This window comes from Eptatretus burgeri, chromosome 6, assembly GCF_056783735.1.
Source record: "Eptatretus burgeri isolate ZD-2024b chromosome 6, Ebu_testis_v1, whole genome shotgun sequence".
Lineage (NCBI taxonomy): Eukaryota > Metazoa > Chordata > Myxini > Myxiniformes > Myxinidae > Eptatretus > Eptatretus burgeri.
In genome coordinates, this window is record NC_140966.1 from 102,619,760 (window position 1) to 102,644,860 (window position 25,101).

Genomic DNA, 25,101 nt, shown 5'->3' on the forward strand with positions numbered 1-25,101 from the left:
GGGTATCTCATCAAGCGTTTGGGAAAATATTTGATTTGAAATCCTTGATCCAAAAAGCTGCCGATTCATCGCTTTGCTCAGCTCTGATTGGACAAATCAAAGTGAACATCGATCATGTGCTTTGAGTGCGACATTCACCTGCACTGAGCCTCGAGTTACCTCTGCTTTGAGTCACGTGTGATCATCGTTCACCTGCTCATGTGTGAATGAACTAAAGATATTTAAATTATTTATTATTTTGATTAACTTGTGATTAACTTGACGATCTGTGAGTGAAAACCTGACACTGTTTAACATTTTTCATTTTTCTTTTCTTGCAGTCCCTGAAAGATGTAACTTCGTTTTCAAAAGAACGTAAGTGACATTTAATCGTACGATCGATTTGTGTTGTTCTGTTATCGATAACTTGATATTTTCTAGATATTTTGTGGCAATGACAACATGTTGCAACCTAACCCGTTCAGTATAGACTGTGTTTTCCACGAACCTCGACTATGTATAAAAAAACAACATAGCTCCACTTGTATCAACGGCATCTGCTTCAGATGAGTCGCTGTTAATCTCAACCTTGATTGCTGGTACCAAACACTGAATGAAATTTCATCTTACGATGTCTCGAGATCCCACTCAAAGTGAAATGATATTTGGAAGTCATCCCACTTCGCTGAAGATTCGGTGAAAATAATCCTTGGAAATGGTCACCAGCAAAAACAAATTGTCGGTCATCACATACGCACGCATGTATCTTTGGACAATCGTCGAAATGCAGATGAGATCGCCAAGAATAATTTCAAAGCATCAAAATGTAAATCCCTGGTGTGTTGATGTTGAGTACATACCGCCACGTCTCGATACTTCCTGAGTAATTTCCCGTACAGTGCCACATCCCCCGAATCTGGTTAACATATTTTTTTCTTACCCGCCGTTTATAAATATATTTTAATTTTATTATTCCCTGTGTTTCTGTGTTATCCTGATAACATGATGCACTGCCCAGGGCTGTTTAAGGTGTGCACTTGAGGAAAGTTTTATTTTTTCCAATGTAAGTGTCACTCACACACACACACACACACACACACACACACACACACACACACACACACACACACACACACACACACACACACACACACACACACACACACACACACACACACACACACACTCGTGTGTAGCCATGTAGCTGCTGGTTGCGTCATTGGTTCGGGACACTGCTATGCTGCTGAGGCAGTGCCCCTATTACGAGTACATTGGTGCTCATTTCACCAACCTAGGAAGGAAGACAGGTTGTGTCAACCCCACCTGGTGTTAATTCAGCAGCCAATGGGGCTCAAACTCAGGACCCTGAGATCCCAAGCCAGCCACCCGAACGACTAAACCAACACCAGGCTAAGTGCTTTGTTTGGACCCAGCAAATGGAGAGAGATTTTTCAGGAAACACTTTACGACACTTGTTGTATTGTCCCAATTCAAAGGACCCCAAAGATTATCTGTCAACCTCCTCTTGGTGTTTTTTCCCTCTTTTGCAGAGTTAACCTCGTCATTCCAGATTTTGTGTAAAAACAACGTTTTAAACCTTTTCCTCGTCAGCTGCGTCATCTTGGCTTTTTTCACATGGATCTTGAAAAGCTTCATTGAGGTATGGTGTGTGTGTGTGTGTGTGTGTGTGTGTGTGTGTGTGTGTGTGTGTGTGTGTGTGTGTGTGTGTGTGTGTGTGTGTGTGTATGTTCCCGAAATACAGCCAAAACTGTCCACGATGGTGCAAACATTTTTGTGCCACCTCACTTACCATTCTCCTGCGGTGTGCAGTATCAAGTTTTGTTCAAATTGGGCAACGAAAAAAAATTAAAATATCAATTCCCGATTCAGTCAAGAATTCTTCGGGAGTTTTGATCAATGCAAAGTTTTGATAATTTGATCAAAGCAAACAACCTCAGCGGTATAGTTCGCTGGAGCTATCTATTTTTTTCAAAATGATTTTTTATCAACCGCTGTCACAACGGGAACCCAACGGGTGCACAGGTCGTCTTGTCATAAATAAATCCATCAACAAAAGTCGGCCCCCGTCACCTCGCTCCAGCTCAGTGTGTCACGTGACTGAAGGCAATGGTCTGCCTGCAGTGGATCACCGATCCGAAGGTTTATCATGAGGTCAGGAATTGAACATGGACCAGACTTGAAATTGTTATCTGTCAAGCACTCGATTACACAATCGTTTCAAATCTTAATTCAATCAACGTATCAAAAAGTAAAGACGTAAACTAAACATGATGATAACTCAAATTGACTGCTATTAACGACCCATAGCATGGGAACTCCGCCAAAAATATGACAATCGCTGTTTCCTTTCTACTTTAATTCATAAGTTCCACCAATTAATGTTTGTCTTTGACTTGGACTCATAAACCCTGCTCCTTGACATTGCCTAGCAACCCATAACAATGTAAACAATCATTTCCTTTTATAACTTTTGACGTTTTTGCTTTAAAAACAAACTAAATGTGGACCATGCTGTATTATCAAACATGCAATGAACTTTCTGATTGACTTGTCCACTGACTCACGCACAGACTCGTTCAATCGTCCACCGACTCAACAACAGACTCACTCACTCGTCCACCGACTCATTCACCCACCGACTCATTCACCCACCGACTCACTCATCCACCGAATCACCCACTGACTCGTGTACTGGTATACATGTTTCGTCCTGTCTCGGTGTGCTGGAAAAGTGCTGCACACAATATGATGATGATATAAACACAGGAACAGAGGAGGAGATGTTTCCTCCCACAGGCATTGTCTGTATCTTTTATAACGGGATTTACACGTACACTCGTTCATGTAAATTATCTCTTTTCCAAGTGGTGGAAGTGTTGACTGTTTGGTGGAGTGGAGAGCAGAAAAGAAGAAGTTCTCTCTCACTTTCAGTTTTAAACTACAAGGATCATTGCAGTGAAAACGCACTGTTGTTGCACAATGTAGATGCATGTGAAACCACCAACACACTGGATTGTTGTAGTGAATCGTGCTTGGACACTGCAGAGTGGAAATCCAAATCATTAAAACATATAAAACACAAACGTAAACATTTTCGGTGACTATTAACAGTTTAATTTTTAGGAGTTCGAGTTTCATTAATTTAATACTAACCCACAGCACTAATTCAAATGTAATCTTTCAATGAGATATGAACATTGAACCCATTGCTTCACTGATGGGACTTGAACAACGTAACTTGGACATGTTGCTACACAGAAATCGTTTATTGACAGTTCATGTTTGTAATTATTTTTTTATTCCAGAAATATTTTGTTCACTGAACAACTCAGTGTTAATTGTAGTTAAACACACAATTATTCACCAGAAAACAAGATAGATTTGTTTTATGTTCCCAGGGATCAGACATTACATGGTTTATTGTTTTTAACTTGAAAAATGTAATTCTCATTGAGTCATGAATAATACACCGCCATCAAGACCGAGAGCTAATACGTTATGCCGTATTACTACACTGCCATCTTGCAAAATCCACCATCCTGACGCCCAGTGTCTGGAATCAACCTGTGACCAACGGACATCATATAAAGTCACATACAATGCCAATGAAAGGTTACACCCTCTTTAAACATTTTCACCTTTTGTTGCCTTCTGGCTTGGAATGAAGTTCCATTAAATTCGACTTTTTCCACCTTTATCTATACATCGTAACCCACAACTTCCAAATGAAAAACAAATTCTACAAATTTCAGAAAATTAAGAAAAAAATACAAAACTCGTATATCTTATTTGGATAAGTGTCTTATCGGAATTGTGAACACCCTTACAATCGGAATTGTGAATGAGGTCAGGTGTTACCAATGTTACCTTCAAAATCATACACCAAGTTAGTTGACCTCCACCTGTGTTAAACTGCAGTGATTCTGATTATTTCAGAATAAAATCAGCTGTTCAAGTTGGTTTCATACACTGGGTAGTGCATTTCACAGCAAATACTCAACCATGAGCACCAAGGAGCTTGCAAAAGGCCTCCAGGATAACTTTATGGAAAGGCACAGATCAGGGGATGGGTATAAAATATTTCAAAGGCCTTGAATTTCCCTTGGAGCACAGTCAAGACAGTCATTAAGAAGTGAAGCCATATGGTACCACCAAGAGCCTGCAGAGATCAGGCCGTCCCTCCAAACTGGACGACCAAGCAAGGAGGAGATTGATGAGAGATGCCACCAAGAGGCCAGTGGCAACTTTGAAAGAGCTATATGCCTTTATGTAGCTGTGTGCATGGAGGAACAAAGACCGGTCACTGTGTGCATGTGACAACAATATCTCAAGCACTCCACAAGTCTGGCCTGTATGGTAGGGTAGCAAGAAGGAAACCATAACTCAAAAAAGCCCACCTTTACTCCCGTTTGATGTATGCAAAAAAACACTCTGGAGATTCTGAAGCCATGTGGCAAAAAGTTTTGTGATATGACAAAACCAAAAGGGAACTTTTTGGCCTAAATGCGAAGCATTACGTTTGGCGCAAACCTAACACAGCACATCATCCAAAGGACACCATCCCCACTATGAAGTATGGTGGTGGCAGCATCATGTTATGGGGATGTTTCTCATCAGCTGGGACTGGGGCACTTGTCAGAATCAAAGGGAAAAATGTATGGAGCAAAATACAGAAAAATCCAAGAGGAAAACCTGCTGCCCTCTGCAAGAAAGCTGAACTTGGGACGGAAGTTCACCTTTCAGCATGACAACGACCCAAAGCACACAGCCAAAGCTACACTGGATATGCTGAGGAACAACAAGACAAGAAGAAGACGACCTGCAGAGCACGAGACTCGCAAAATCCAAAAAACAAATTTGACCTAAAAAAAATTATTGGTGGTTGAATCAATGACCAAATATGCATCTTGTCTTAAAATGTCAAGTGAATTGGATGAAAATTGACAATTTTAGAAATTCGGCCTATGTTGACTTTCTCGAGGAACACAGTCTCATTGCCACCAACACACAATTCAAGAAGCGAGCCGGTAAACTGGACACAAAAAGACAGAGCCTCTCACCACAGTCGGCTCGACTACATCCTTGTGAGAACAAAATGGCGCAACTGCGTGATCAACACAGAAGCCTACAGCACCTTTAACTCAGTCAGTTCTGACCAAAGAGTGGTGTCAATGCAAGTGAGACTGAGCCTGTGGCAACCCAAAGCCACAGGTCCCAAGTAGAAGATAGACTGGAAGGCATTCTCCTCACAACCTATTCTTCAAGCCCAGTACACAGTGGCAGTGAGAAATCGCTTCGGCCCACTGGAAAGCGAGGAGGAAGAGACTGCCACTGACCACTATCAACGGCTCATAGATGCACACACAGATGCAACAAAGGGTTTGCCTACTGTAAAGAGAATCAAGAAGAGCCGGATCTTGAAACATTCTAACGTCGTCGCAGCAAGATACGTGGTCAATGCTTGTCATGCCGAGCTTAGAAGGAACGAGACAGAAGAGCTCAGAGACAAGTTTAAGAAAGCAAAGAATAATTTCTTTGCCACCTACGATCGACTGAAGGAAGAGGAACGAGTTGAGCGGATTGGAGAGGTGGAGGCTGCTTCTGAAGGCAAGCAGCATGGAGAAGCATGGCGTCTTGTCAACAACATCAGCGGACAGAAGAAGTCCCCATCAGGTCGAATAAGTGGTAAAACAGCAGAGGACCGTATCCTGACATGGTGTACCCATTTCAAGAACCTGCTGGGAAGCCCTCCAACGATCACAGATGAGGAGGAGGACATACCCACGATACTAATGCAAGTCGAGATCGATGATGGCCCATTCACCATGGAGAAACTGAAGAAGGCAAGTACGCACTCAAACAGGGCAAGAGTGCTGGACCAGACGGGATACCAGCAGAGGTCCTGAAGAACTGCGACCTGGACGATATCTTGCTGGACATATGCAATACAGCACTGATGAAAGGCGACAAACCAGAGCAGTGGTCACTCTCAAGCATTATCACAGTTCCTAAGGCCGGATCCCTCATGAAGACGGACAACTACTGCGGTATCAGTTTGACCTGCATCTGAGCAAAGCTATACAATCGGATGATTTTGAACAGGATTCGCACCGCCATTGACCCTAAACTGAGATTCAATCAGAATGGATTTCGGCAGAAGTGCACAAACGGTAACGCAAATACTTGCTCTCCGCAGAATCATCGAGGAAGTCAAAAAGAACAACTTCCCAGCCGTGCTTACTTTCATTCATTTTTTTGAAAGCTTTTGACTCCATTCACCGAGGTAAAATGCTGAAGATCCTGAAAGGTTATGCAGTGCCGGCCCGTCTACTGAAAGCAATAGAGGCCAGCTATACCAAGACCATGGCGAAAGTTGCATCACCGGACAGAGAAACAGCAGTGTTCGAGCTCCGAGCTGGTGTGCTGCAAGGAGACACGCTGGCACCCGACATCTTCATAAGGGTCATTCCATGCATAACTCACCTCAGGGTCCCCAGGTCACCTCTTCAGATTTTGCTGGAAAAATTCTTAAATGTAGATCTATATGGCTTTATCCACCATGCAAAAGATTAGCTTTCAATTTCTCATAGTTTAAAAAATATCTATCTCTCGAGACCTTTGAAATTTGGCACTAAAAATGACAAATGTGAAATCGCATTTTTTTCCAACTTCACTGGCTTATAATTTTATAATGGACTCCTCCAGAAAGTTAATAATGCAACTATTTACTAATTGGCATCCAAATTTTTCAATTATGGCATCAGATAGCCTCTGGGATGCATATTTTTCACTCTATAGGAAGCTAAAAATGGCTTTTTGGCCAAAACGAGCGAAAATAAGGTGAAACTTGAGGAGCCCTCCTGAAAATATGGAACAACTTCGAATTTTTTCCACATAACACAGTGATTATAGGGTCATTATCTATCCATAGATACATTTTTGCTGGGATAATACAGTTAGGTGATGAATTATAAAAGTTTTAAGATGAGCCCTTGCCTCCGAGGGCTCTAAAATGGACCAATTTTGTCCCCTGGTTGGACCATGTGGCTCGGGGTTTAGGATCTTCATTTTTTTTTTCTAAAGATTGCCTCATATAAGATGTGTCAACTGACCGAATAATTTTATCTTACGCTCATGGCTTCATCGTAAAATAAATTTTTATTTACATGCACGTTTTAAAAAATAATTATTCACTTTTTTCATATTCAGAAGTTTATAAATCTTAAATGGAACTATCCAGGAAAGAGTTACTGCAGAATTTTATAAACTATTATTCAAAATTTCATATTGTTGCATCAGAATTTCTTTGGAAAGCACATACTCCTAGTTTTAGGAAGCCAAAGATGGCAATTTGGCCCACTTGGTTCAAAACAAGGTGAACTTGCAGGGGTGCGCATGAGGCTAAATTATGCTTCTTATTCGTGATGAGGATGCACATTGTAGAAACAATTTAAGACTTTATTTGTCAATTTATTAACCTCCCCCATCTTCGAAGATGGATGGAGGTTACTGTTTTCACCCCTTTCTGTTTGTTTGTTTGTTTGTTTGTTTGTGAACAGTATTACGGAAAAACTCCTCGACGGATTTCGACGAAATTTGGTGGGGGGGTTAGGTATGGTCCAAGGATCATGCCATTAAACTTTGGACTTGGTCCCCCCCCCCAAAAAAAAATTTAGAGAAAAAATATTTTTTTTGCATTTCTACATGTTTTCAGTGATTTCCAACCCCCCCCCAAAAATTTTTTTACCCCCCCCAAAAAGGATTTTTTTTTTGCATTTCTTGATGTTTCAAATGATTTCCAACCCCCCATAAAAAATTGTTACCCCCCCCCCCAATAAAAATAGAGAAATTTTTTTTTTGCATTTCTTCATGTTTTCGGTGATTTCCAACCCCACCCAAAAGAATTGTTACCCCCCCCAAAAAAAAATTGTTAGAGGAAAATTTTTTTTTTTGCATTTCTACATATTTAAAGTGATTTCAAACCCCCCCCCCCCAAAAAAAATTGTTTGAGAATTTTTTTTTGCATTTTTACATGTTTTAAGTGATTTCCAACCCTCCCCCCAAAAAAATTGTTACACACCCCCAAAAAGGATTTTTTTTTGCATTTCTGCATGTTTTAAGTGATTTCCAACCCCCCCCCAAAAAAAATTGTTACAGAAAAAAAAAATTTTGCAATTTTCTTTCAACAAAATTTCGATTTTTTTTTTTTTTTTTGCATTTTTACATGTTTTAAGTGATTTCCAACCCCCCCCCCCAAAAAAAAAATGTTGGATAAAAGAACTATAACTCTCAGCACTGTTGACATCATATTTCATGAATAAAGGGGCTGTCACACCTTGACGATTTAGCCAACCTCTGTCGATTTATGAAAAATTTGCCTAATACACTGGCACAAGTCGAATACGTTATGGGTAGGCTTTGTGTACATTAGAAGCACGCTGAAAAACACTGCCAGAAGTCACAGTACGCTGGCTTTAATCGTTGAACTTTGTGGTTTTTCTCAACTTTTCATATGCTTAAAATTTTACGACGTACTCAGCGTTTGGCTCACACGTTCCGCTACGCTGGCCATAAGGTTTAGGCACATTATGCGATCGTTGACACACGTTATTTATATGTTACTCATATGTGGAAACAAGTTGAGGTAACATTTGCGTACCCGAAACTTATTCATAAACTCGAGGTAACGTTTTATAAGCACGCTACACGAACGTTGTTCACAGCTCGCAACGCGCTACTAGAAAGTTTATCATACATCGAAACACATCAAAGTAATGTTTAGGGAACCCGTGACTTATTTATAGTCTACGAGTAACGTGCTTGGGAATTAGTTGTCGAGCATGTCCTATGAACAAATACGTATGTAGACGTATTTGACGTCTTCAGGACGACCACAGAACTTGCTGAACGCGTTTCTAACAAACAGCTGACGTAGAATGACGTATTCACAGCGATTTGGGGAATTGGTATATAAAAAGGGCCTTCGCAGGAGGAACCCATCTTTTTTTTTTTTTAGACTTCGTGGTGAGTACATGTTGATGTCATTCCGAGAGGTGGAGGATACGGCAAGGCTGAGACGACAATACCTACCTGTCCTTGAACATTAACATGACCTCATCGAGTTGACACTGCACCAGTTGCGTGCCAATAGAGCCGGGAGAAGAAGACGTGAACGGAGGAGAAGGAACTGGGTCAGACCATGGATCGGGAGGTGACGCCATTATGGCATATATGACCAGCTCATGGTGGAACTCCGGAACGAGGACCATGCATCCTTCATGAACTTCCTGCGAATGCCTCCAGCGATGTTCGACGAGCTGCTAGCCAGAGTGGGTCCAAGGATAACCAAGCATTTTTATGAAATCATTTCAATAGTCCAGTGGAAGCGATTTAACTCGTTCAATGGAAACGATTTCAATTGCCGAGCACCAGCGTCCAAAAACAATAGGCGAGTGACAGCAAGTTAACTCGTTCAATGGAAACGATTTGAATTGCCTTGCACCAGCGTCAAAAAACAATAGGCGAGTGACAGCCGTTTATTAAAATAGTTTAGTGGTAGTCAATGGATAGCAAACGTCACGTAATCGTAAACGATGCGCTCCCACGTTATGCATGCGCTAGACTATCGTTGGGCATCGGCTGTGGACCCCTAAAACACGATGAGCAATCGTTGGTATAACTAATCTATAAGTTATCGAAGCGTTCTGTGTTCATTACTAGTACATTATGCATTTGTCAAAGTCTTTTTTAATAATTTCAATAGTAAAACAAAGAAATATTTCATCTTCGGAATGAGGAAAATAAATTAGCCCTTTCAGAACATCGAACAATGGTGCAAAGTAGTCTCCTATTCGTTGACGCAATGAGGATCCATCATCCCCCACAGCCTCCACATCACGCTCACATACTACTACTGACATAGACATACAGCTACTACCAATGCTACTACCACTACTACTACTACTACTACGATTATTACTGTCACGCACACCTACTACTAGTAATAGTACTGCTACTATTGATACTACCGGCGTTCACATCTACTCACCATGGAGACTGGAACAATGATGGGTTTTTATTGTGAAGCCCATTTGTATATACCAATTCCCCTAAACGCTGCCAATACGCCAGTACACGGAAGAAGTAAGTTCGAAACACTTTCAGTAAGTTCTATGGTTGTCCAGAAGACGTCAATTTAATTCGTCTGCATACGACAATGTGCGTTTTACATACGTTACAAATAGGTTCATAGCATGTTACTCAAAGGTTAGAAGCACGTTTTACTGAGGTTCAAAACATGCTACTCATCGGGAAAACGCATGTTACTCTTACGTTCATAGCACGCCAGTCATTGGTTCAAGGCCAGTTATACATAATTTCAATGCACGTTACTCATAGTTTCCAAGCACGTTAAACATAGGCTAAGCTGATGCTACTCATTTGTTCAAAGCACGTCACTCATCGATTAGAAATTTGTTTTCAAGTATGTTGGCCATTACCTTGACGTGCTTCGACTTATGAATAACCTACAAGTAACGTGTGTTCGCCGTGTTTAAACGATCGCGGAACGTGCTAGGAACAGATGCCAACGCATGCGAAACATGTGAGCCTTACGTCGAGTACGTCTTAAAATTTTCAGCATGCTTGAAATTTCACGACGTACCAAACGGACGAGGTAATATGCCAGCGTACTTTAATGATTTCCAGCATACTCTAAACGTATACACAACTTACCTGTAGCGTATCTGACGTGTGCCTAGCGTTGTAAACACATTTTTCATAGAATGGCATATGCTAACACAATCGTCAAGGTGTGACTGCGATGTTGACACTTCAAATTCTCAGGCAGTTTTGATTTCAATCGGCGTCTGGCAAGTTCTTAACTGGCTACGCCACGAGTTCGCCGGCGATACGTACAGCACGCAAAGGGTAAGTTAAACTCTCGTTTGTCAGAGGTTTTGAACGCCGACCACAAGGTAAGCATTCGTTGGTAAAAGTTATGTATAACACAACGAAACGTTCTGTGCCCGTTACTAATATGTTATGCAAACGATCAACACGTTATGAATACGCCAAAAACTTTGAAAAAAACATCAAAATTTCAGCGTACGCCAGCGTTTTACATACATTTTTATACGTTGCCATTGCTGCCTAAAACGTCAAGGTGTGACAGGGCCCTAAGATATAAGGTTCACTTGAGTGACCCAGCAGTATTGGCGGCGGAGGTTTTGCACTCTCCCGAGTGCTCCCCCTTTAGTTCAATGTGGAAGCAAAATCAAGATTAAAAATAAATTTTGAAATTAAGCAAATTTCTCAATCCTAAAAAAAGATCCCAGTACTTAGCAATAAATTTACTCATAAGGGAGGATCTTACGATACAAGATTTTATTTGACTTGCTGTGCACATTTTTCATGTGAAACTGGAAAGGATTACAACAGGAGGTCTGTCGATACTCGTACCTGGAAAGGAATACAGTCTCACGATGTAGGCAAATACTGTCTTCTGAACTGAAAGCAATTCCTGATCTCCATGAAATCAATTCTTGTGACTTCTTCTCCAAAGCAGCAACTTGTTTTAGCCCAACCTTCCTTGTGTAATAGGTCTTGTGACACTCCTGGTCCAATTTGGTTCCAACAGTGCATCTACTTGTCAAACTTGTGCCACTGGGCCCAGGTTTTTCTGCATCCATTTCCTTTTTTTCCTCCTCTCCTTTGTTCTCCAAACAGACAGACAGGTTGACTGTGCTGCCCCTAATGTTGTGACAGACCATTACTCCATCTCGTGGTGTATGTCATAACTAATGACTTCAAATAGAGAACTGTAGGACGTTTTTTTTTTATTTAAACCCAAGCATATGTTTGGATTATCATTACAAGAATTTATTTTTGAATAAAAAATGTACTTATAATTATTAATTTATGAGAAGAATAATCAAAGTTGTTGCATAACCTCAGTTAATGCCCCCTGCATATTCACAATTTTTGGTCAAAGTGGCATTTTCAACTTCCTACAGAGAGAAACATATGCATTTATCAGGCATTCTGATAAGAGATCCTTAAATTTCATATGCCAGTTTATAAATATCTGCAGTATCACTTTGCTCGAGTGTTCAGTTTCAGATTTATAAGCTCATGAATATGAAAAAAGTGAATAATTATTAAAAAAAAACGTGCATGTAAATAAAAATTTATTTTACTCTGAAGCCATGGGCGTTACATTAAATTATTCGGTCAGTAGACACATCTTATATGAGACAATCTTTTGAAAAAAAATTAAGATTATAAACTCCTTGCCACATAGTCAAACCAGGGGACAAAATTGGTCCATTTTAGAGCCCTCGGAGGCAAGGGCTTATGTTAAAACTTTTATAATTCATCACCAAACTGTATTATCCCAACAAAAATGTATCTATGGATAAATAATGACCCTATTATCACTGTGTTATGAGCAAAAAATTCTCAGTTGTTCCATATTTTCATGAGGGCTCCTACAGTTTCACCTTATTTAGCTCGTTTTGGCCCAAAAGCCATTTTTAGCTTCCTTTCGAGTGAGAAATATGCATCCCAGAGGCTATCTGATGCCATAATTGAAAAAGTTGGATTCTAATTAGTAAATATTTGCAATATTAACTTTCCAGAGGAGTCCATTATAAACTTATAAGCCCCTGAATTTGAAAAAAAAATGCGTTTTTCACATTTGTCATTTTTAGTGCCAAATTTCAAAGGTCTCTAGAGATAGATATTTTTTAAACTATGAGGAATTGAAAGCTAATCTTTTGCATGGTGGGTAGCGCCATATAGATCTACATTTAAGAATTTTTCTTGCAAAATCTGAGTAGGTGACCTGGGGAGGTTTTTGAAATGAAGGTGAGTTGGCACGGAATGACCCATAATCATCCTTGATTGTGCTCTTTGTCAAGCTAACAAAGATCATGAGAAGCTTGGTTTCACTTTCAAACCAGGACGAACTAAAAGGGTCGGACCAGTTACGCTCACAGATCTGGATTTTGCAGATGACATCGGCCTGTTCTCTGACCAGATGGAGGAAGCATAGCAACTCCTGAATAGAGTGGAAACTGAGTGCGATAAAGTTGGACTTCACCTAAATGCTAAAAAGAGAGGACATGGCGTTCAACTGTGACGAAGGCACTCTCAAGACTGTAAAGAATGACACCATCAAGAAAGTCTAAGACTTCAAGTCCCCTGGATCAAGAATGATGAGCTGGGAGAAGGAAATAAAGGAAGGGAAGGTGCTGGCGTGGAGGGCGATGAATGACATGAAGAAGATCTGGAAGTCGAACCTGATTCGAGGGCTCAAAAAGAGGATCTTCATCGCTGCCAAAAAGTCCATTCTCACGTACGGATGTGAGACGTGGACACTCACCAAGAAAACAGTGGTGCAGCTAATGTAGATGAACTGAACACACTGATGAGTGAGAGGGAGGAGTGGAGCGTCCATCATCGTGACCGATGCTGGCCCTTTCGGCCTGAGTCGACTTAGTAGTAGTGGTACTAGTAGTAGTGGTAGTAGTAGTAGTAGTCGTAGTCGTAGCAGCAGCAGCAGCAGCCTATGTTGGCCTTTTCGCCTTTGTGGACCTCCAAAATAATTGCTGGCTGAATTCAATGACCTGAAATATATATCCTCTTCAAATTTCAAGTCAATAGGATGAAAATTGAGGATTTTGGAAATACCTCTTTAGTTGATGACCTTGGACCTATGTTGACCATTTGGTCGATGTTGACCTCAAATATAATTGGCCAGTTGAATTCATTAACATGAAATATTAATCTTCAAATTTCAAGTCAATCAGATGAAATGAGGAATTTGGAAGCCTCACCAAAGTTGTTGACCTTTGGAAAAAAAAAACTTCCTCACTCTGTTCAATCCTATTCTTTGCTCCAGGCCTTCAAAACTGCTGTTCACCACCACCTCTTGTCGTCCCCCATCCAAATCCTCGATCTTTTCTACCTCCGTCAATCCACCCCAAACCCACCTCCTTCAAATTCCCTGCTTTCCTTCCTGAAAGTCCCTGTGATGTCCATCTTGTATACCCCGTGTTCCTCACCCTATCTCTCTCCCTTCCACAGATCTCCTTATGTCTCTGTTCCTCACTGTTTTGTCCTTCCCACTCCCGCCCCTCTTGTCTCATGCCCCCCTTGCTGTGCGTTGTGTGTTTGCTCTCATATGAGCCTCGACAAGGGATATAAAAAACCCCAAAAACCTATCCCAACAGACTCAGCTGTAATTACTGTCCAAGGTGTTTCCACCAAGTAATATCTCAGGAAGGTGAACACTTATCCAACCAAGATATTCTAGTTTTGTATTTTTCATTAATTTTCTGAAATTTGTCGAATTTGTTTTTCATTTGGAAGTTGTGGGTTACTATGTGTAAATAAAGGTGGAATAACTCTGATTTAATGTAATTTAATTCCAGGCGACAAGGTAACAAAAGGTGAATTTTTTATGGGTTGTTCACTTTCTTTCGGCACTGTATATGGGTTATGGTGTAAAACTGCCATCAGCGGTGTTCACTTTCTAAAGGCGCTGTTTTTTGGGTTATGGTGTTAAACTGCCGTCAGCGGTGTTCACCTTCTATAGACGCTGTATATGGGTTACGGTGTTAAACTGCCGTCACCTAAGGAATGAGACTGGTTAAGTGCCGGATGTTAGGATGCCGTGTTCGTTGGTGGAAGCCGAGGTAAGCAGTGGGAGGTAACGTCGTCATGATGTCCCAGCAAAATAGTGTGTTCGACACATGGACAGACGGAGAAATCTGGCTACTTTAATATACAGATAACTCATGCGGAACCTCTCTGGTAAAGTCCTTGCTCGAGAGAATGCCACATCCTTATTTGGGCGGTGTATTGGCAACAGACTGCTCCCTCGATCACCCTTGAAAAATAATAACCCTGGGTTTGAAGCAAAAACATGCCCACATGTGCATATATTGGCTGCTCTTAGAGCACCCTTATTCTGGACATTTCTATCTGTCTGTCTGTCCATGAAACTTTGGTCAAGCCGAGGGGCTAAATCACTCAACCGATTCTAATGAAATTTGGTAGGTAGGACCAATATTTCTGGGAATCGTGTGCTTTCGAATATGGGACACCGGGCCCGAGCAACAGCATAGCAACTGCCCTTTAAAGTGGTCAAAAAATCGAAAAAAAATCAAAAAAAATCGAAGCTTAGAGTTCTGTACACAATCTATCCAGCTCCTTTCATGCCAATTTGCAACCCTAACAAAAAATATTTGTAGGAGGAGATAGGTTTTGGGCGAGTCCATGTCGAACATTTCAGAAACGGTTAATTGCGAATATCTCTAAGAGAAAGAGTCTGATTTTGATGAAACTTGGTGAAATGTGTACAATGTACACAAAAATGAATGGTTGCTATGCACACCTCCGTTGCTTCGCAACAGCTAAAATACTTTATCGTACATCGTACACTTATTGTGGACTGTAGAAAAAAATCAATCCCTCCGAAAATGGACCTCCGAGGGACCTGTTTTTTTGTGCCCAAGGAGAATTTCTTACAGCATCATATAAAAAATAAAATCTTTAGCGAATAGATAAATGGAATTACCAGGGCTGCCATTTGTTAGAGTCTCTTTGGAAACATGCCTGAAATTTCACAAGGTGGGTTTCTGGGCGCAAACTAAGAGGGCTGTGATAATCATATTTATTGTGCTAAATTGATTGATAGCATGTACATGAATATCGGCTTGTCGCGTCGGCCAGCTTTCCATCCAGAGCGAGCAGCCATGTTGCCTACCGGCTTGTAATACGTCTTGGTTATATAGTTCGGAAAGATTCCAATTGCACTGGCCCAATGGCTGACACCATAGGACTGAAGCCTGAGGCCTTTACGTCCTGTGGCCTTCACAAGTTTCATGATGCTTATTCGCTCCACCCTTTCGATATTTGAAGATCCTCTTGACAGTCGCTTTGGTTATTTCACTGAAGGGAAATATTGTGGGGAGGTAAAGGTGATTTTGAATGACAGCTCCAAAGATGTCTTTGGCTTTGCACAGCACCAACATGGCAGCCGTATAATTATAAGGTTACAACTGTGCATTGAGTCAGGCCGGCTGTCCAACCAATGGGTGGAAAGGAGTGTAGCACGTGGACGGACGGACGGACGGACGAAAAATCTTCTTGTTAGTTGACTCGAAGAGTACCCGCCCTACATTAGTAAGGGAATTTTAGCAAATTGTATTGACCAGCTGTGAAAAAATTGCTTACCAAAAAATTTCTTCACTAACGTATTCATCTAGGTGTCTACGAACACCCATCAATTAGTGCAAACCCAAATCCTTGTGGAAAATTCTTTGGAGGCAATCAAAGTTCGGGTGCTCAGAGGGCCTGCACGAAAAAATCGGAAAATTAACTTTTGCCAATATTGATTGTGGGATGTCTAACAAGGGTTTGTTGGGGTGCTGAATTGATTCCAACCATTATTTTTGAGAAAAAAAACACTCCTTGATCATATAAAATGTATTTTATTGACATTTTAAACAGAACTGTGCTCAATGGAAATGTTGCTTCATCAGCTTTTACAACCTTATTCATCAAACTCCCCAGTATCTTCCTCACTCCTCTTGTCATCCAGCTGGTTTATGTTCAGGCAAGAGTTACCATGACAGATGCCGTAAGCAGAAATGCACTTGACTCCTCGCTTTTTACAGCAGCACCTCAGTGAGCTGCAGTCCCCCGCACAGTTGCAGCTGGCAAACGTCAGGAGGTAGTCTGGTGCAATGGGGTCTGTAGAACGGACTGGTGCATATCTTTGCTCAGTGAGTTGCCATCCGTAGTCCCAGGCATCCAACGATGGACTTTGCAGCATCAGCCAGTCTCTAGTCTGGAGGTAAGCTCGGAGAGAGGTAAGCTCTGCAGCAGCTCCTGTTGGCCAGGGAGTTTCTCAGGTTTTATGCTCCCAGTAGCAGCTCGTTTGCTGAAGATGTCGAAGCTCAAGTCTTCCAAGTCTTTGGAGGATTTCCCATGGAACATGAGCATGAAAAGATCACAGCCTGCTTTAATGATATCACCTTTCTCAGCTCAGATGTCCATAAACACGTCCATTGCTCTCTCTGCTTCATCAGTCTTGCAGAGCTTGCTTAGCAAAGTTGGTTTGCTCAACCCAAAAATTACAGACACTGTATCGCAGCCAAAGAAGCTGTGCAAGAAGATGAGATACCTCCGGTATATCTCTGGGAGGGCCTCCCGGATCTTTCAGACATCGTAAGATGTTTCTTTGGCTGTCGTGAGGAAGATCGGATGGTCTGCAACATGATGAATCAGCATGACCAGGACGTCTGTGTCCTCAGCCCTCACCTCGACAGGGGACCCTCTTGCCTCATCTCGAGCTGCGCGGACGATGGAGGTTTCGGCATCATCGGAGCATTGCTGAACACTGATTCCATTCCTATGAAATGTCTCAGCAAGGAGCAGAACGAGCTGGGCTTTGTTCTTGTTATCGATGAACTTTTCTCTTGCAATGATGATTTTGAGATCCAGACGAATCTGAATGTCACAGCATGCATTCTTTGTTCGTCTCAAGTGGTCATGGTCCTTGGTGGAGCTGCCATATCCGTCAAAGACCACCGTTATCCGGAGGCGATGGTGCCCCATGGACTTCACAAACCGGAGGTAGCTCTCGGCAACATCCTTCCAAGTAAGGTTAGCCTCCCACTTGACATTGTGCAGGAGCCACCCACCATCAACCACAAGGTTTGTGCAGGGGGGTTGTTCGACGGGTGTCACACATGCCTTCAGGGACCTTGCTTGGGCAGCCTTGTCTGGCTTTCGCAACTTTTGATTTTTGTCAAACAGAGACATCGGTTTTGGCGTCAACTCAAAGCGCAGAGCTTCTTTGGTCTTGACTTCACACTTACTGATGACAATGAGGCGGTTGAATAGCTTCAGTGAGTCAATGACCAGCTTCTCACCATTGACTTTGGGTCCGGATCTGAGGCTTGCAAGTGATTTGACGTTGTGTTTGGTTACCATTGCATCGACAACAGTTTTCCCATCCATCTTAGCCTGTATGGCTCTGCCAACTTCTTCTGCTTGATCAGCGTTGACTTGGTCTTCGGAACCAAGTTGACTTTATTGGAGACTTTTGAGAGCGTATGCTTTTCAATCCCGGAACCACCACAGATGAAACACCTCAAGCCAGGTTCAGTCACATCCTTGTCCATACTGTCCTAAAAAAATAAGACTTTTTTTTGTAAACAACAGACAGGACATGAAATTTTGACACAAAACAGACAGAACACACATACAGTGATGTGTTTTAACATTAATCGGTCCACTCTACGTTGAATATATTCAACTTCTATTGAGTCCTGTACACAATAATTTTATAGCTAAAATCTCTTCGCTAACGTCAGCTAACACAGAGAATTCTACTGAGCATGAGCACAAGTATAACCAACAATATAGCAGTGGTTTCAAAAATGTTGTATGCTGGTTTCAGCACAATTTGAACAATCTGAATCAATTGAGCCAAATTACCGCAAAACACAGTCTGAGATATGTAAAAATGTATCATATCAATATTTTACGGCCAGGGATTCATTTTTCCTCAAATGTAATGGTTGGAATCAATTCAGCACCCCAAAAAACGCCTAGTTAGACATCCCACAAGTCAATATTGGCAAAAGTTAATTTTTCCGATTTTTTTCGCGCAGGCCCTCTGAGCACCCGAACTTTGATTGGCTCCCCAGAATTTTCCACAAGGATTTGGGTTTGCACGAATTGATCGGTGTTAGTAGACACCGAGATGAATAAGTTAGTGAAGAAATTATTTGGTGAGCAATTTTTTTCACAGATGGTCAATACAATTTGCTAAAATTCCCTCACTGCAGGCGATCTTGTTCCAAGCATGCAGCACGTTCTTCTGACGCATACCTTTATTTGGGTGGTGTATGAACAAGTGACAGCTCTGTATCGGCAAAAATAAAAATAAAAACCGGGTTACGTGCATGAAGCAACAACGTACCTCTGCTTGTAATTCAAAACACCTCACTGTCGTGGAAAACATGGGGACGGGAATATCGCACTGCAAATGGTGGAGACTTGTAATACCCTTCCCCACCTGCTGGTGGCGTGACATGATACACACATGACATTGTGAATTTGCGTTTCTCCCCCCTCCACCACCACAAGACCACCGGGAAAGATGAAAACACCCAAATACATTAAATGGCATCATGCTGATCCTCTGTAGCAAGTCTGGAATCTGTAATTGGCCCAAAACTAAAGGAGGAGTCGCACGACAAGCAAACACACAAACACCGGTCCTTGAATTATCGTCACGATAATCCAACGGGCTCACATTAGTTGCTTGAATACAGGATGGAATGTGGAAAGGATGCAAACCGAACAAGTCAAATGTACTTTTTGCTGAATTTTTTTGTTTAGAATGTGTAGAATTTGAAGGAAATCACAGGAAGTGAGGATCATTGTTTTAAATTGTATTGTTGTAAGCCTGGTGGTGACTCAACGGTTTATGTGGCTGGCTTAAGGTCAAAGGGTCTTGAGTTTGAGGCCCTTTTTCTGTTGAATTAACACAAGGTGGGTTTGACTCAACCTGTCATCATTCTGACGTCGGCAAAATGAGTACCAGTGTACTGGTGATAGAGGGCCCGGCATCAGCGGCACAGCCGCGCCCCCAGAATGATGCAACCAGCAGCCACAGGCTGCACAGGATAGCTCTTCTATTGTTGTTGCTGTTCTGTGTCTTACAGACATTACTTGCTTTCAAGGAGTTTCGTGAAGAGAGGAGCTGTTGGAATCAAACCTACAGTAAGTTAACCCTCCTGTAATTGACTTGTAATTGAAGTCAATGACCATGAAAGTTGATAATTACAATAATGTTTATCTCAGTAACACAGCAATGTACCCCCACCCCTCACCCTCACCTCTCCCAAACAGATCACCACTCCTTGATGAGTCTGCGACAGCGTGTTCAAACGTGTCACAGAAACTAACAGATTGTTAAACCGTGCCATTGTTCCTGCCCACGTGGAGAACTTCACAAGCAGCAGAACGACAAGGGACCCTGGAACCACAGGGAAAACACTCCGTCTCTTGGGCTATCCCAATTATATAATAACCTTAACCAGAGTTATTGTTACCAGTCTGGCAAGAGGTTGAACAAACGAGTGTCATTGATATCTCCACACCAATCGGTGAAACACTCGCATCAAGGAAATGCTCGAACAATCATGAATCGAAGGAAAGAGAATGAAAATTTTCAATCCCAAGTGAAGGACTTCAAAAATGCATATTCCGAGTTCAACAGAGAAGTCGCGCTGGTAAATGCTGTCAGCCCGATCATGGTTTATCACGTGACCAACAACTTGTGTGGAACAAGGGTGAACAAGAGCGTCTTGCGAGGTTCTGCAAACAACGGTGAAGTTGGTGCTGTTGAAGCATCTTACAAAGGCCTCGTCATGGGGAATGACTTACAAAAACAGCACAAAAGTGCCACAACTATCCAGGTAAGAGCACCACTTCCTACATTTCATTTTCACGAACCATCAAGCTATGAGATGGGGAGAAATACACCAGGTTTACATTTTGGGATGGTTTGGTTTGAGAACACGGATCAGTAAGTTGGGGTGACAAGTTCAAGTCGTAATGAATGGTGATTTGCCCATTGTGTACGACCGTCCATGGAATTCAGGTTTAAGTACACTGTTGTTTTTTCACTTCCTGGTTCAAAATGATTGAATACAAGCTCTCTGAAGATTCTTACATCATCGATGCTCCCCAAGATCCTCGACTTGTGCAAATTGACAATGACCCACTCATTCTGAGCTTGAAGAACCTCAGATGGTGTCGAGGATTTGAACAAAGGAAATGGAAACACAGAATTGTACAGAAAAATTTCACAGGAGGATTAGCAGATCGAGTTAGGATTTTAATCTCAATTGGTGTAATTGGTGTCACAGTCCAAGTCTGGGAGCTCGGCGGTTCAAACTCCAGTTGAGTCGTCCTGAATAAATTAAAAATAGAACTTACTGCCTCCTCACTTGGCGTTCAGTATTTACGAGGGTTGAACACAGACAAGCCCCAGAGATCGGCATCGAGAGTGAGGAGGAAATTCCTCTTCGGGAAATGCCCCGCTGAGTGTGGTGAGAAAGGCGATGCTGTTGTACCCAGATTACCCCGGGAAGTGATGGCACGTCCCCCAAACTCAGGTGGGATTGTGAGAGCACGAATCAGGTGAATCCCAAATTTAAACCTCCGGCACTGCAGACGATTTAATTGGTGACCTGCCATGTCTGTGTCCCTGTCGAGTCACAACTGGTTCTCATTGGTGTTTTGGTGTCGTGCAGTTTGAGTCCTTTGATCCAATATTTATTTGTTTTATTTTCCCACATAACACCTCTTTAGAGAATGAGTGTCATATGTGATGTGGTACCATCGGTGATAGAGAATAGCCTGCTCTTACTTGCACTATTTCAATGGTTGGACTTGGATTATCACTTCATCAAAAGGGAACTTTGAACAAAATTACGGAGCAATCTGATGATGGTGAGAATATTTAAAACTTCTTCCTAATGTCACGCACAATGACAATACTTTCCCATGACTGAAAAAAACATAATTACAGAGGAGTCGACAATAACCTGATGTTGCCCTTTCCAATGCGAAGAAGGTGATTCACCTGAAACGTGCAAACTTGCTGATCAATTTGTGGATAGTTCAAGTGCTGTTACCCAGACAGCAACTTCACTGTCGAGTCTACACTCAGGAGTCTGGAGCCCAGATAGTAAGCAGTGTTACCCAGTATCAAGGAACCTCCAAACAGACGAGCCCACTCACTCACTACACACGGTCAAGGCAGGATTTTGTCATTTGTTCAGAGTGCCGGCGATAACTCGCTTCTTCTTCATGGAATACATCATGGGATCTTTATCGTCCACCAACGAATGCTGGTGGATGGGACAACCAGCTTAACTTCTACCCAAGGGAAGGCACTCCCTTTGATATCTCGCCATGACTGCAAAACACCAGCAAAACAGTTTATAGCTGTGTCAAGATTCAAACCCACTCTAGATAGCTCTGAGGCGAGTGTGCACACCTCTCGGCCATGTTGCCAGCCCTCACATGGTGTTAAAGGATGTATAATACATGTATTTATTACCTTTAGATTCAAACGTTTATTTGTTATTGGATTTTATTACTCACTACAAGTTAAATTCCCTGGTCACCATGCAGGATCCACTTTTATTCTCCGTTCCCTCATTCATGGTTTCTGTGTGAATGAGATTTCTGCAATAAATTGATTCATTTTTTTTCTCTGCAGGCAAACTCCCATGGCTATAAGACAAGGAAGAACCTGCAGAATACACAGAGTGGAAATAATACGTTAACCACTCGGTACATCGATGGGGACTTTTGTTCAGAGGTCGGAATTCCGGTCTTCCATTTGCAGGAGGAATCACGTTACACCTCCAAAGCCAAAGAGGATTCGGATTTGAGTCGAGCTCGCTCTCTCAATGATCAAGGTGAATCGTGCGGGATGATGTTAAAAACTTCCCCCATTACATCTGCACGTTATTACGATGTCGTGTTTCACTTTGGCCTTGAGAGAAGTGGAGTGAAAAGTAACTTCCTGGTGGACCCTGCCAAGGAACAGGCGGTCATCACCATCCAAGCGGGTTACAGAGGATACCTGGTCAGGAATGATTTGAAACAGAAGCAACAAAGTGCAACTACGATCCAGGTAAGAAACCACATTTTATAAAACATTTAAACAATCTCTAAACTATGAAATAATCTTCAGGGCTGAAGATGTAAATTTTGAATTGACCTCGCTGGTGTTCAATGTGAATCCCTTGTTCATGATTCCTCAAGTTCAATCCCAGAAAACACATTCATCTCACCCAGTGGTGTGGTGAGGGTATGTGGTACCCGGGGCCAAGGGTCTTAAGTGGCAGATCGACGAGGGACGGGGTGGGGACAGGGCAGAGTCGGGGGACAGCGAGTCTGGGAGAACTACAAGTGCTCACCTCCCTGCTCATCACTTTTCCTCAAGAGAAAGAGAAAACTGTTGGAACCTTTTATTTGTTTCATTGGTGATTCAGTTTCAGCTGATCATCACCTTGGCGATTGATCTGATGACAGTGTCGACCTCCAAACCATCCTCCTCGTGTGTGCATAACCACTGACGCTTCACAAGACACGTAGATGAGAAGAGATTTTTAAACACAGCGCCATAATTACCAACTTGCCAATTTCTTCCACTGAAATATATAATCGGATATCCAGATGGATGGGATTCATCAACTATCAACAGCGTTTAAAATATAAAACATTTCTGAAAGTTTCGTATTGTGTTTACACCAGGACGTTGTATTGTAATTTGTGTTCTGTTTTGTGAATATTTTTGGGGTTATGATGTAATGCCCCCTTGCTTTCTCACTCGGGGCAGTGGCTCCACCAATCCCCTCATCACTCCGCCTCTGACCTCCCCGTTATTTACAGATTCCCTTGTAATTTGTGTAAAGGTACACTCAAAACTTCCAACGTTCTCCAAGTGATGTCGAGTGAGGAAGAGTGAGGTACCTCTCACCTTTTTCCCCTCTCACCTTTTTCCCCTCTCACCTTTTTCCCCTCTCACCTTTTTCCCCTCTCACCTTTTTCCCATCTCACCTTTTTCCCCTCTCACCTTTTTCCCCTCTCACCTTTTTCACCTCTCACCTTTTTCAGCTCTCACCTTTTTCACCTCACCTTTTTCACCTCTCACCTTTTTCACGCCTCACCTTTTTCATCCCTCACCTTTTTCATCCCTCACCTTTTTCGTCCCTCACCTTTTTCGTCCCTCACCTTTTTCATCCCTCACCTTTTTCATCCCTCACCTTTTTCATCCCTCACCTTTTTTCACCTCTCACCTTTTTTCACTTCTCACCTTTTTCATCTCCATCACATGATAACACACCAGAGTCCCTTTCTCTGAATGATACGGATTTTAATCAGACCAGGAACAAACCAACATCGTGAATGGATTTGAATCTGCGTTTCTCACATCATGAGCCTTGGATTCAGAAGGGAATGCCAAACAGTTTCCTGTTGGATTCAGAAGGGAATGCCAAACAGTTTCCTGTTGGGTTCAGATGGGAATGCCAAACAGCTTCCTTTTGGGTTCAGATGGGAATGCCAAACAGTTTCCTGTTGGGTTCGGATGGGAATGCCAAACAGTTTCCTGTTGGATTCAGAAGGGAATGCCAAACAGTTTCCTGTTGGGTTCAGATGGGAATGCCAAACAGCTTCCTGTTGGGTTCAGATGGGAATGCCAAACAGTTTCCTGTTGGGTTCAGATGGGAATGCCAAACAGTTTCCTGTTGGGTTCAGATGGGAATGCCAAACAGTTTCCTGTTGGGTTCAGATGGGAATGCCAAACAGTTTCCTGTTGGGTTCAGATGGGAATGCCAAACAGTTTACTGTTGGTTTTGATGAAGAAATCTTTAATTTCTCTCCTGCAATAATAGTTTTAGATATTTACCCTCGCCAAAGGAGTGTGTATTGTATTTGGATCCATTTATCTATCTGTCTGTCTGTTTGTTTGTTTGTCTGCACAGAACTTTGGTGTTTTTCTCCTCAACCGCTTGTTGGATTGAGATGCAACTACTCATGTGGAATGTTTTATTCATGACTGGCATGTACAACCCATCACTTCGCTGACAGGTGGTATGAAGGAGGGGGGTTGAGAGAGGGAGGCTTGGGAGAGAGAGAGGAAGAGAGGGAGGGGAGAGAGAGGAGGCAGGAGGGAGGGGAAGTACGGAAGGAGGAAGAGCGAAGAAAGGGGGTGGGGGAGGTGTGGAGAGCGATGCCTCACCAAACGTTGCTATATTGAGGGAGGGAGGGAGGGATGGATGCGAGGAGGAAAAGGGGGGGGTGGTGAGAGAGAGTGATATTAAAAAAATTAAGAAGAGAGGAAGGTGAGGGGTGGATGTGGGGTGAGTAAAGAGAATGATATGTTATGTTTAATGACCAAACACACACAAAATCAAACTCATGTCAGAACAGCTGTTCACGCAACGTCACAACATCGTTTGTAAAGTAATCTGCTGGCACATTTGCAAAACC

At 42.2% G+C, this 25,101-nt stretch overlaps 1 pseudogene across 1 annotated transcript in view; it reads left to right on the forward strand.

Moving 5' to 3' along the window:
- Positions 1–20,228: 20,228 nt before the first annotated feature.
- LOC147025486 (uncharacterized) overlaps positions 20,229–25,101 on the forward strand; it is a 22,718-nt pseudogene continuing 17,845 nt past the window's right edge. Inside the window, exons 1-3 of the transcript XR_015059659.1 lie at positions 20,229–20,504; positions 22,319–22,738; positions 23,362–23,372. The product of XR_015059659.1 is annotated as an uncharacterized LOC147025486 (transcript). The remainder of the gene's footprint in view (positions 20,505–22,318; positions 22,739–23,361; positions 23,373–25,101) is intronic.